This window comes from Dama dama, chromosome 2 (assembly GCF_033118175.1).
Source record: "Dama dama isolate Ldn47 chromosome 2, ASM3311817v1, whole genome shotgun sequence".
NCBI lineage: Eukaryota > Metazoa > Chordata > Mammalia > Artiodactyla > Cervidae > Dama > Dama dama.
In genome coordinates, this window is record NC_083682.1 from 1,106,048 (window position 1) to 1,119,225 (window position 13,178).

The following is a 13,178-nucleotide window of genomic DNA, read 5'->3' on the forward strand; positions in this document are numbered from 1 at the left end:
AGTCCCGCAGCTGCTCAGGAGGCAGGTGAGTCACTGGAAGTGCAAGGGCCACACCCCGCCTCCCTCCCAGCCCCGTGCTCCCTCTCCAGAGGAAGAGGAAGCCCCGATCCGCCAGGGCTCCTGGGAAGCTGCCCACACACCTCGCACTCATGGGAAGGGCAGCCCCCCCCATCACGCAGCCCCGGGTAAACAGGAGCCCCGCTGGCCTCGCCCGCCCGAGGCTGAGTGCCGGGCTCCCTCCGCATCCCTGTGTCAGCCCCCCACCCCGGACGGCCTGCCAAGGAGGGCAGAGAAGACGACATGAGGGTTGAGGCAGAGTACCCACCTGGGCCCGGCTGCCAGGGGGAGCTTGGAAGCAGGCTGCACTGCGCGGGCTCGGGGCTGGGAGAGCAGCACAAATGCCCGACAGGCCGTCAGCTTTGGGTGAGGTTCCAGCCAAGCCAACTGCACCCTGGTGGGAGAGGCTGGTGGAGCCCTGCAAGTGGGCTCCTGGGCCACAGCCTACGGGGCACCCAGGTCACGCAGCAGCCACTCCTGACCCCCCAAGTGCTGGCCGCAGGCACAGGGACTGTTGCCTTCCCCCACGAGCCTTCCCAAGCCCAGCAGGCACAGAGCCCAGGCTGCCTAAGAAAAGGCTGAGGTGGGTCCTGCCAAGTCACCCCGCCCTCCCCGCTGGTATAAAAACGTTGGAGGCAGCATTTAGCCCCGGCTCAGCGCACAGGAAGGAGGCTGGTGGAGCACATGGAGCAGGGGAGCTGCCCCCCTGCCTGGGGCCCAACCCCTACAGGCGCTCAAGCACAGACACTGGGAATCCTCCGAATCTAAAATACTGGAATCCAATCAAGAAACAGACTTCCCTGAGAAAAACGTCAGAGAGAGCTGGATGAGGTCCACTGCTCATGCAGGGCTGTAGGGAAGCTTCCCAAGAGGAAAGGACCCCAAGAAAAGACAGGCTGGGAGCTCAGCGGGGATGGAGAGTGACAGGCCCCACAGCCCCCACCCACGGTGAACGCCCCAGGCTGGCCCCCACCGCGTCAAGTGTCCGGGAGTGCCCCGGCACGTCCGTGGAGATGTCCACGCGCCCCAGAGGCGCCCGAGGCGTGCCGAGCCAGTGGAGCAGCTTCCTGTTGTGGACACAGCACACGGGCGAACCTGGCGGCACCTGGGTCGAGGACCACCAAAGAGCTCCCGCCACCCTGCCGGCTGCTGTCCCGCCGTGGCCGGGGGCGGGCCTGTCCCCGGGGGGTCTGCAGGGCTGTGTGAGACGGTCTGGCCCCTGTGGAGGCTGCCATGTGAGCTCTGGGCACGGCTGAGGCGGGTGAGGAGGTCACATGCACTGAATGCCTTTTCGGCGCTCTGTATTTTCAGCTTATGAGAGCTTTGGCAGGAGGTGATCCCACCGTGAGTCTAGGGAGATCTGCTAAGGACAGGCCCCCAACAAGGATCAAACTCCTCCAACAGAACCTGCACCCGCCTTGGTACCTCCCAGGCGGGTTCCTGACAGGAGCCCAGGAGGAACGTCTCGGCCTTGGCTCTTCCCGCAGCCCGGCCACCCCCAGCCTACTGGGCTGCGCCACCTCCCAAGGACCCCTTTCCTCTCCCTTGGGCACTGGGCCTCCCCAGCAGTTTCCCAAAAGTTAGCGGATGAGAAGTACTACTTTTTCCAGAATTTTCAAGTGGAAAAACATTTTATTCTATCCTTGCATTGGATTAATAGTTCAGCTGATGTGAAATGACTTCCACTGATTTGGCTGATGTGAAATGAATTCCTTGGTTTTTAGTTTCCGGGTTGGATTTTGTTCAGATTCCTGGTTAGTTTTGCTCTGTTGCCCTCTGAAGGTTTCTGAAATCCTTCCCTTATCCCGTGTTCTGAAGGTCCCACTTGTGTTTCCTGGGGGCAGCGGGGAAGCTTTCACTCTGTGGGGCACGGGGTGAGCCTACTCAATCTCAACTCACTTCCTGTGATTCTAGAAACTTTCCGAGTTGCTTAAAAGTCCCTCTTTCTGGAACCCTGCTGTGGCTCAGAGCCCCCTGCACCGATGCACCAACGTCTTCACTCCTGCCGTCCAGGTGTCCACACCTGATGTTCTGTTCCCTTGCTGGGAAATGCACCCCATTTTTTGCCTCTTCCTTCACCAGGACTTCACTGTGCCATCACACCTCCAGCTTCCAAGCACTCCTGTTAACTCTCTGGACATTCCTCTTCTCTACCGGTTGGTTCTCACTTGCCAGGGGACCCTCCGTGCCCTGCAGGTCTCTCAGGGGACTAAGAGGGGGCAGCTCATCTGTTTGTTCAGTCTGCTCCCTCCTTTTCTACTGGTTTTGGCCTCTGCCTTCCTTGTTCACACAGTCCATGAAACACGTGGTGATCACAGGCCATCCACTCCTATTTAAAGACGGGCACTGAAGGGCTCACCGACAGTTTCGTGTCGGGGGATGAGGGGGGCGGGGCTGGCTCAGGCAGGCCCTGGGGGACCACCTGGCTCCCAAGCAGGGGGCACACCCACCACGTCCATTGGCAAGTGTCTGGAGGGCTCTCTCTTGGGCAGGTCAGACTCCACTCTTCTGCCCGGAGAGTGGACTGCAGGCGCCAGGGTCTTGGGCACAGGCTGGGTTGGGGAACCTGTCCTCGTGGCTTTATCTGCATGGGGGAGGCCCTGGTGTGGTCCGGGGACGCGCGCTCTCAGGACAGCGATCCTTGGGTTCGAGGCAAGCAGGAGGGAGCAGGCTGTCCGCTGCTCCTGCGCACCTCCAGACCGCCAACGGGCCCCCTCCAAGGTCTGAGGTCCCACGGCCCAGGGAGCCACGCTGAGCTTCCTCAGGTTTCCGCTTCCTCGCGGCTGCATTCCACCTGATCACCAGCTTTCCAACTTCTGACTTTGCTGCCTCCCACCTTTGCTCCCTTCGGTCTCTGCCTTTCCAGAGCCCTCAGCTCTCATTCCGGGGGACTGGGGAGGGAGTAGATTCAACATACAAGTGCAAAGCCCACTCTCTTTAGGCAAGGGGCCAAATGCGATGGGACACTGGCGGGTGGCCCCCTGCTCCCCTTCCAGTGAGGGCCCCTGGGCTCTCCCCTTTCTGACAGCCCCTCAACTCAGCTACCAATTGATGCCCACACTCCTCCTCTGGGCAAGGCTTCCCACCCAGTTCAGGCAGACTCACGGAGGCGGGCCTAGCCTGCCTATGGGACTGGTGGGCCTCAGAGAAAACTCGTCTTAACGGTGTCCCTGAACAGCTCAGCCTTGCCCAACTCCCCTCCCTCCATCCCTCACCCTCAAATCCCAGAGTCAGAGAACCCCGGAACCCAGCCCTGAGGGTCAGTGGGCCGCGCGCATCCTGTCCAAGGCCTCCAAATGGACACCTGTGTCTTCACGGAGACGTGCCCAGAGGCCAGGACAAAGCACAGGTCCGCCTCCCCTGGGACTCTCCAGCCGGAGCCAGGCCAGGGCTGGGAACCCAGGCTCCTGCCTGCACAGGAATGTGGGGAGCAGGCGCGCCCGCATCCACTCAGAAAGCGGCCCTGGTGAGCCTTGTGTCACGGCCCCACGGGCACCTTGCCTTCACAGGACCACACCACCACCAGCCACTGCCCCCCCGGAAATTCTGAAACCAGAGCTCCTGGAGGAGGGCTGTGTGGCTCAGAGACGCCCCCGCCCCCCCTGCCGAGGCCACAGGCGCAGTCCCGGGTGCTGGATGGCCTGCCCCGTTCTCAGGCCGTTGTGGCAGAATGGGCACAAGTGGGCAGTGTGCTCCGCCTGGGGTCGATGTTTCCATGAGGATTCTAAGAAGTACTGACAGGAACCTCACTGAAGGTCAGTGAGCGCAGAACGCAGACCCTGGCCTTGGCTGCCCTCAGCTGCTCAGACACCGGCAGTCACTGCAGCCAGCCCCTGGTGGTGGCCAGGGCTCCCCAGAGCACGGGGCACCAGATGGACACGTGCCCCCGAGCGCAGTCACCTGAGGGCTGCTTCCAGACAGGGGGTGCTCACAAACTGCCAAGAATCCCTCAAACAGGATCCCAGTGGTGGCGGGAGTGGGGGGCGTGGGGGGGTGGAGGAGGCAAGATACAATGAAGGAGGCCAGCAGTGGGGCCAGCGGAGCCAAAAGAACACCTGCTTCACCTTTCAGACACTCAGACACTGAAACACTGACGCTGCCGGGAGCCCCCGTCCCCACACCCTGCCCCCGCCCCACGCAGGTGGGAACGGGAATCCTGTGCAGGCCCCGGAAACCCGAGGCTCCCATCTTCCCACCAAGCCCACCCCGTGTCACGTCCACCCAGCGGAGCAGCAGCACCCAACAGCCCGTGCGGACGCGGGGCCCAGCGGCAGAGGGAGACCGTTCTGCCCACCCGCGCTGGGGTCTGAAGCCCCGCCCCGGGGCTCGGGCGTCCTCCGTGCCCGGCGCGCCCTCTGGTGGACGCAGGAGCCACAGACGGCGCTTTCAGCCTGCAGAGCCTCCCGCCTCCTCCAGCAAGTGCGGGAAAGAGCTACCGCAGCCTCCCCACCCCCGCCCCCGACAGGAGAACCACGAGGCGGGTCAGACCGCCTCCTGGGTACCTCTGGGTGCCCCTAGACCAGCCCAGAGGCCTGCAGAGCGGGCTGGGTGGGCTGGGGCAGAGAGCGGCCAGCACTTCCCAGTGCGCCCCCTCCCCATGGGACAGCTGCGGGGCGATCCAGCAAGCTTCTGGCTCGCAGAACTTCTGCCCAGCCTGGGCCCCCAGGATACACCGCGTGAGGGAGCGTTTCCACAGGAGCAGAACGCAGGTGGCAAGGCAAGGACGGCCCTCCGGCAAGCGTGGCCGTGGGAAGAAAAGGAAATCTTCCTGCGGCACAAACACGGCGCCAAGCACCACTGCTTCCGAGGTCTCGCTCCACCTGACTGTGACGCCCGGCTTCTGCCGCCGGACGAAGGCCCTCGGCAGGGTGAGCGCAGCTGAGGGAAGGGGCAAGCAAAACGTTTCCCCACAGCGGGCACATGAGCCCCAAGAGCACCCCGAGGCCCTGCCGAGCAGTTCACAGAGGAAGGCTCATGAAAAAAGGCAATAAAAACGTCGCAGCAGGCTCAGCCCCACTGGCAAGAAACGCCGTGACGGGAGTGACGCTCCACTCTGCACACGGAGGACCAGAAAAGACGGACAGCGGCAGCCAAGGCAGGGCCGGTCAGCAGGAGGAGAAGGCGCGGGACCCCGTGGACCAGCCGCGGTTTCCTGAGAACAATCAGCAAGGGGAACGGTTGCTCGTGACAGCACCCAGGAGATGACCACCGCAGGCTGTTACACTCACGAGTGACACGGCCACGGGGGTGCGGAGCCATAGCAGGTTAGGAGCCAGAACAGACCCACCCTCCTGCCGCTCACCCCTCTCCATGGTCTCCACGCCACCTCGTCCTGGGCCAGGCCAGGGAGAGGGGCTGGAGACAGAGCTGGGGCCCCGCAGCCTCCCAGCCATCGGCATGGGACCACCAGGCCCTGCGGGCTGGACGTCTCCGCGCAGCAGCCCTCCAAGACCCTGCAGCTCTTGGCAGGCGCCACGAAGGCTCAGGGGAAGGCTCGGCCCGAGGAGGGACGTGAGACGGGACTTCAATTTGGGAAAAGCATCCCTCACGCGCTGACATGTGATGCTCTTGACAGAATCACGGGCACAGACATCTGAGCACCTCGCTTTCTCCGGGGCTCTTGCTTCTACTCATCACCACAGCCTCACCGCTCTAGGTTCCGGGAGCGGAGGATGTGAAGTCAAGGGCCCCGAGCTCTGCGGTGAGCTCTGTGGGGGCCCAGGGAGGGGCTCAGAGAGAGGAAGGGGTGTGGGGCCCCCCGCGAGGAGAGGCCGGGGGGAGGGACTGCACCAGCACAGACGGGGCCCCCGTGCCGCCCCCTTCACCGCAGACAGCAGCCGCCAGGGACTGCGGAGGATCGCCCAGGGGCCGGCGCCTCGAGGGCCCAGCGCCCAGGGACCCCCAGGCAGGACTGTGCTTGGCTCACGCCCATCCCAACAGCACTGGCTCCAAGGCCGGGTCAGGCTGCATCTCAGCCCCTCCCGGACACTGCCCGCGGCGTGCGCACACATAGCACACACATGCGCACACAGCACACTCTAGGTCACGTGACAGGATGCATTACTAGGGGTCATCATCACAACTGGACCAGAGACTTCTGGAGGCGGCGGCTGCTGCCTCTGGCCCTCCGTCTGCGGCGGTCTGCACAGGGCCTGGGGCTGGGCCCCCCGGCAGGTCCTTCCTGCAGGGGGGCACACGAGTGCCTGGTATGGGCAGCGTGGCGAGCACCGGGGTCTGTGACAGTGCTGAGGAGACCGTCCTGAGAAAAGCCAAGCTGTGCCTAAAATCAGAGCCGACGGGAAACGCTCTCCAAGCGTGATGCCCTCAAGTGTGTTCAATGAATCCGTGTTTCCACAGGCTGGCCGTGAACTTCAAACAAAGGCTGCTGTTTTTAGACCTGCTTTTCAAGTTCTACTCCAGACAGTTATTCAGTGTCCACTTAATGAATAAATGCCTTTCCCAAACACACCTTAGAGAACTGACACACCAACGCCCCGTCCCGCTATCCAGCTCGCCACCTGGGCACCGTGGTTCCCTTTCTGTGTCCGTCTCAGGCTCCAGTGTGACACTGGGCCTGCATTTCCCAGGCCTGCAATTCTCCAGATCCAGTGGGTTTGGCGGTTTAAGAGTCAAGACAGGTCGATGAGAAAAACCTCGAGCTGGGGAGCAGGCCCAACCGGGGCCTTCCTGCTGGACCTGGTTCCCTCCAGTCTTTCCCTCCAGGAACCTAGGCTCAGCTTCGAGCCTGGCGCTGGCTGCTCTGCGCCCTGGCACCTGGGTGTGGGTGCTGGGCCAGCGGCTCTCTCTGCTCCGGATCAGGCTCCCCGCTCCAGGTCTCCTTGGATCTGGAGCCCTTCAGAGGCCCGACCCCGGCCTCTCACCCAGGGAAACCCTGCCTGTCCCATACAGATGATCAAAGCCCTGCTGCCCCAAACCCAGGGCCTACAGCGGGTCAGGAAGCTTTGTGATCACGGCTGCCCTGGGCAGAGCAGGCAGGTGAGGAGGAGACTACTGCTCACGCGGAAAAAAAGGAAGCTGAGAGATGAGGGGACAACAGGGGGATACCTCTGCTGGCTCTGAGGCCAGTCCACCCAACAGGACTCCCTCCACGGGCAGAGAAGGTGCTCAGTGCCCCCTGCTGATGTCCTCACTCACAGGAAACATCTCGGCGCATAAACAGATGGCTGGCTGAGGAGGTGAAGACCATGGTAACCCCGGAAAGGAGAGCCACTGAGTCCACACCTCGTTCCCCAAAGGCAGGCCCAGCCCAGGGGCGGCGAGGCTGGGCCTTCAGCCTAGAGCAGAAGGCAGAGCAGCCCACCTGACCTTGCAGAAGAGGTGGGGCACAGTGGAACTGTATGCCCAGGCCCTCACACGGGGCTGAGCAGGCTGCCCCCGGGCACAGCCACTGAGGCTAACCACACGACGGGGTGGCTCGATGAGCGGAGAGAGCAAGGAAGGCACGGGGCTCTGTGAATGCCAGGGAGCCCGCCACCAAAAACAGGCGCCTGGAAAGCAAGGAAGGTGCCCATCAAGGCGTCTGGGCTCGGGTGGACCCCGACACGGTGAGGTCTGATGCTGTGGATGGGCCAGCCAGGGCCAACCAACCACAGCTCCTTTCCGAGGGGGAGCCTGGCTGGGGGAGGCCAATCTGGCCCAACTTTGTCACTTCTGATAACAACAGAAGTGGGACCTCTAGAGCACAAAACTAAAAAAGCTAGAGCAGGCCACCCAACATACACAGACACACACACACAAGAAAACTCACTCTATTTAAAAAGAGATCAAAAGAAAGGGTGATGGGTGGTCTGATTCAAAGTTATTAAAAAACAACACAGAGAACTTTCTTGGTGGCACAGAGGATAAGAATCCACCTGCCAATGCAGGAGACACAGGTCTGACTCCTGACCCAGGAAGCTCTCCGATGCCGAGGGGCAACTAAGCCTGTTTGTCAACTATGGAGCCTGTGCTCTGGAGCATGGGGGCCCCAACTACTAAGCCCACGAGCTGCAACTCCTGTAGCCCGCACACGGACAGCCTGTGCTCCGCAACAGGGGACACCACCATGATGAAAAGCCTGCACATGGCAACCAGAGTGGCCCAAACTCGCCACAACTAGAGAAAGCCCAAACACAGCAATGAGGACCCAGTGCAGTCAGAAATAAACTTAAAAATAAATAAATGTTGTTGTTTTTTAAAGTGGAGCTCTCTTTCAAAAAATAAAAAGACAACACAGAGAATGAATAAATAAGAATTAGAACATCCTCTATACCAGGACAGCATGCCAGAAAGATCTATTCCTGAAAATAAAAACTATCACCTATAATTCCAAAATTGTTCTAAGCATTAGGAAAATTTAAAAAGCCAGGACAGAACCACCATAATCATGAATCAGAATTACAAACATTCAGACCGACAGCAGAGAAGCGCTATCTATAATCATATAATCAGTTAGTAGCAGAATCTCCTGGGAAGAAACCCACCCCAGTGACAATGGAACAGCCAGACGTGACTGAAGGGTGGTCAGGAAACCCCCTGCTCCCACCCCCGCTTTCAGCACCGCCTTGGGTTGTCAGGAGAGTCCCCTGTCCAGACAAGAAGGAGTCAAGAGGCTTGGTCAGCAGGCGACGGAGCACCTGGCTCCTCAGCGTGGTGAGACGGCTGCAGAATGGGCCGGGTAATTCCGTGAAAGCCCTGTGCCCTGCAGTGGAATGGGGAGGGCCAGCATGACTCCAGGGCACCTTCAGTCTTCCCACGCATGGTCTGTTCCCCGGGAAGCCCCAGAGACGATGACCACCCCAAAGCAGCGGGCGCCCCGGCACCTGGAATGTGGTCTCTACAAGCCACTCCCACCACAAGAAACCAGGGCTCCTTGGAGGAAAGGCGGGCTCTAGCCAGGGCCTCGCTGTCACAGCAGAGAGCAGGGACAACCTCCAAAGCCCCCCGAGTCCCTGTCACAAGGCTTGGAACCAGCTTGAATAAACGCCCAGAGGCCGCGGATGGGGCAAAGTGACCATCAAGGAGGATGAGAGCTGCGGTAGCCTCCAAGACCGAGACTGTTTCAATCAGTGAATTCCTAGTGAAGCATACACTTTAAACCTTCTCGCTTACTCGGAGAAGGCGCTACAGAATCAACACTTGATTCTGAGAGCTGGTAAGTAGACGCAAGGAATCAAGCATTTATCCGGACTTGTATATATTAATGTGGGGTAACCAAAGGGCTGACAGGAGAAAGTGTCTCTTCAGAGGCGTCACGGCCAGAGCCCCCGTGCCCCAGGCCGCCCCAATGCTGGCCTGCAGTCTTCGTCACTGTGTCCACACCCCAGAAAGGTGAAAGCTCACACCTGCTCTCTCCCCCTCACCCCGTGAGGAGAGAACAAGACACACAGTGAACAGAAGTATGTGCCCAACTCCGACCTGGGAGGCGAGCGGGGACCCCAGAGAGACTGTGAGCTCCGAGAAGGGAGGTTCTCTGGCCGGCACTCAGAGAGGTCACGTCGGGCTTTGCAGATCGCACTCTTGCCCTGCCTGTGGCCACTGCAGGAGGCGGGCACTGCCTCTCGCCGTCTCCTCTGAGCGCTGAGGACAGGCCCCGGGCCACGACGGCCCAGGAGGACATCTCCCCCGTGGACCAGAGGGGACTGGGACGAGAGGCGGTGTGCAGCGGCCCGGCGGGGCCTCCTTCAGCGGGCTGTCAGCTCTCAGGAGGCCGAGGGTGTGTTTCCCTCTCCCCAGTCCCCAGGCACCAGGGTGGCTGAGCCAGGGGAGGCAGCAAGCTGCCCCGTCCTGAGCTGCATGGAGCCCAGCACTTGCCCTGTTCCCGTCACAGAGGGGCTGCTGCCATACCTCAGACCCGTGGCTCACAGGAAGCTCTGCAGGGCGCGGTCCTTGCTCACACCACACGGGACCCACCAAAGAGGCAGCCTCGGCTCCCCTCCAAGGCAGAGGGCCAGGCAGACCTGTCTCAGCAGAGGCCTGGTCAAGGGCAGGCTGCTGTGTGGGGAGGACCATGTGGTCTCTCTGGGATGCCAGCGTGAGGCTGGGAGTGGCAGCAGGCGGATGGGGTGCACGCTGCAGTGGGCACCTCCCCAGACCGGCCCCAGAGACGACTCACAGACGTGAGCCCTCCCTGCCTGCCTCCAGAGGGACAGCCAGCAAGGGGCGCTGACACGAGGGACAGCTGGAGGGGCCCGACACTGCAGGAGCACGGGGACGGGGCCTTTCTGGGCACGTCTGGCCACCCGGTGGAGAAGCAGGGAAGAAAGAGATGCTGAACGGGATGGAAGGAGAAGCTACCAGTGCGTCTAGGACGTCCTGGAAACCTGTGGGGGGTGCCGCGGGGAGAGCCCGGGCCCCACCAGGGCATGCGTGAGGCCTCTACTGGGAGGGTCGCCAGCGGGGTCACATGATGTCTGCTGGGAAAGGAAGCACGCTGGAGCAAAGCCTGCCCAGAAACCCCAGTGGACACTGGCCCACTGACCTCACAATCAGATCAAGGGGCTCTAATGCCACCACCCAGCGACCCAGAGCAGAGGCAGGGCCTGCAGACAGGAGCAGGGGAGCAGCCTTCTCTTGTAAACGGCTTCAACCTAAATACTGCAAAATCAGCAGACAAAAAGGAAGGGTCTTACTGATTATCATCAACAGAGGCTGCTTTCAAAATCCTTCAGTAAGAAACAGGTTGAGTCACTCACGCAGCCGATGTCTGTATAGGACTGTCTTGTTGAAGAAGGGATAGGCTAGCCACTCCAGTATTCTTGGGCTTCCCTGGAGGCTCAGCTGGTAAAGAATCTGCCTGCAACGCAGGAGACCTGGGTTCCATCCCTGGGTTGTGAAGATTCCCTGGAGAAGGAAAACGCTACCCACTCCAGTACTCTGGCCTGGAGAATTCCATGGACAGTCCACGGAGTCCCAAAGAGTCGGACACGACTGAGTGCCCTTCACTTCACTTCAGCCTCTCTGCCTCTGGCCCTGGAGCAGCAGCCTGGCTGCTCCTGGCAGCCTCTCCTCCCTGTTTCGTCCACGCTGCCCTGCGCCTCAACCTGAGTAGGGCTTCGGCCCACATCTCGGGAAGGCCGGAGCCTACACGTGCTCACTAAGGGTGAAGGGCATCTCCGTACGTGTGCTTGCCCACTTACACGAGGCCAGCAGAGATGGGCAGTCTTGCGTTGTGACGGCCCCTTGACTACAGCCACGAGCAGCGTGGCCAGGCTCTCCCCAGGGGCCGGGGGCACATCCTCCACTGCCAGGAGGCCCCTGCCCATTCCTCCGTTCTCTGATGGGGTCTGGACGTGCCTTCTGCCGGGGCCGCGTGCACCACGCCTCCCCAGGAGGCTGGCGTTTCCTTAGAGGTCTCTGAGTGCACACACAGGTGCCGCATTTTTCCCATCTGTTCGCCCGCTAATCGACACTGACGTCACTTCCGTTATCTCGGCAACCGTAACTAGTGCCGCCGCACACACAGGCGTAGAGAACGCTCTTCAAGAAAACAACTCCCTTTGGATGTACTCCTAAAAGTAGGCTGCTGCATCAGATACTAGTTCCATTTTCAGTTTCTTGAGGCCCCTCCACGCTGTTTTCCACAGTGGCTGTGCCAGTTGACATTTCCACCAACCTAGCACAAAGCCTTCCTTTTCTCCACATCTGCACCAACTCTTGAGACCTCTCGTCTTTTTTATGACCATTCTGACAGGGGTGAGGTGATATCTCAGTATGGTTTTGACGTGCGTTTTCCTGATGATTAGTGATGTTGAGCATCTTTTCATGTGCCTGTTGGCCATCTGTGTATTTCCTTTGGGAAATGTCTATTTAGGTCTTTTGTACACCTTAGTTCATGGTATATTTTGGATATGAACCCCATATCAGATGGGTGGTCTGCTAATATTCTCTCCCATTCCCTAGGCTGTCTTTTCATTTGTTGATGGTCTCCTTTGCTGAGCAGAAGGTTTTGACTTAATGTAGCCCCCCTTATTTTTGCTTTTGTTGCCTTTCCTTTTGGTGTCAAATGCAAAAAAAAAAAAAAAAATCATCACCAAGACCGTTGTCAACATACTGCCTATGCTTTCTTCTGTAAGTTTTATGATTTCATGTGCTAGGTTCAAATATTTAATCCACTTTAAGTTCACTTTTATGTGGCAAAAGACAGTGGTCCAGTTTCATTCTTTTGCATGTGCATGTCGTTTTCTCAGTAACATTTACTAAAGAGACTGTCCTCTGCCCATTGTACATTCTTGGCTCCTTTTTTGTAAATTAACTGACCATATACACATGGGTTTGTTTGTTTTTTTTCTGGGCTATGTATTTTGTTCAATTGATCTACATCTGTTTTTATGCCAATACCACACTGTTTTGATTATTACAGTTTTACAACATGGTTTCAAATCATTGCATGTGATATCTATCTCCAACTCTGTTCTTTTTCACAATTGCTCTGGGGTCTTCTGTGTTTCCATACAAATTCTACAATCATTTTTTGTATTTCTGTGAAAAATGCCATTAGAATTTTGATAGTGATTATACTGAATTGCTAGGTTACTTTGGATAGTGTGGACATTTTAACCATATTAGTTCGTCCAATCCATGAACACAGAGTATCTTTTATGCTTTCAATTTAATTGATGTCTTACAGTTTTCAACATACAAAATTTTCACTTCCTCAGTTTATTCATAAATATTTTATTCTTTTTGATGTTGTTGGAAATGGGATCATTTTCTTAAATTTTTTTTTTTTTTCTGGCCATGCCATGTGGTATGCAGGATCCTCAACCAGGGACTGGCCCCACACTCCTTCAGTGGAAGCCCAGAGTCCAACCACTGGACTGCCAGGCACGCCCCCTTCATTTCTCTAATGGATACGGCAAGCATCTTTAAGAAGATGGCTGGGAAGCCCAATCCTTGCCCTCATTCGTGTCTGGGCCCTGAAGCTGGAGGTCAAATATTCTAAAAGCCCGTGACCAGAGAACCACACAGGAGTCAGGCAGGCAGACGGGAGGGTCTCCAAGCCAAGGAGACACGTGAGCACAGGCAGGGCTTTTGGCGTCAGAGGCTCAGTGCAACGGGCACCCGTGTGTGTGTGTGTGTGTGTGCGTGTGTGGGGGCGGGGGGGGGGGGGGAGCGGATGG

The 13,178-nt window shown here is 58.8% G+C and overlaps 1 protein-coding gene across 1 annotated transcript in view; it reads right to left on the bottom strand.

Moving 5' to 3' along the window:
* The window catches only part of MOB2 (MOB kinase activator 2), a 52,138-nt gene that overhangs the window by 26,014 nt on the left and 12,946 nt on the right, over window positions 1-13,178 (bottom strand). The window lies entirely within an intron of this gene.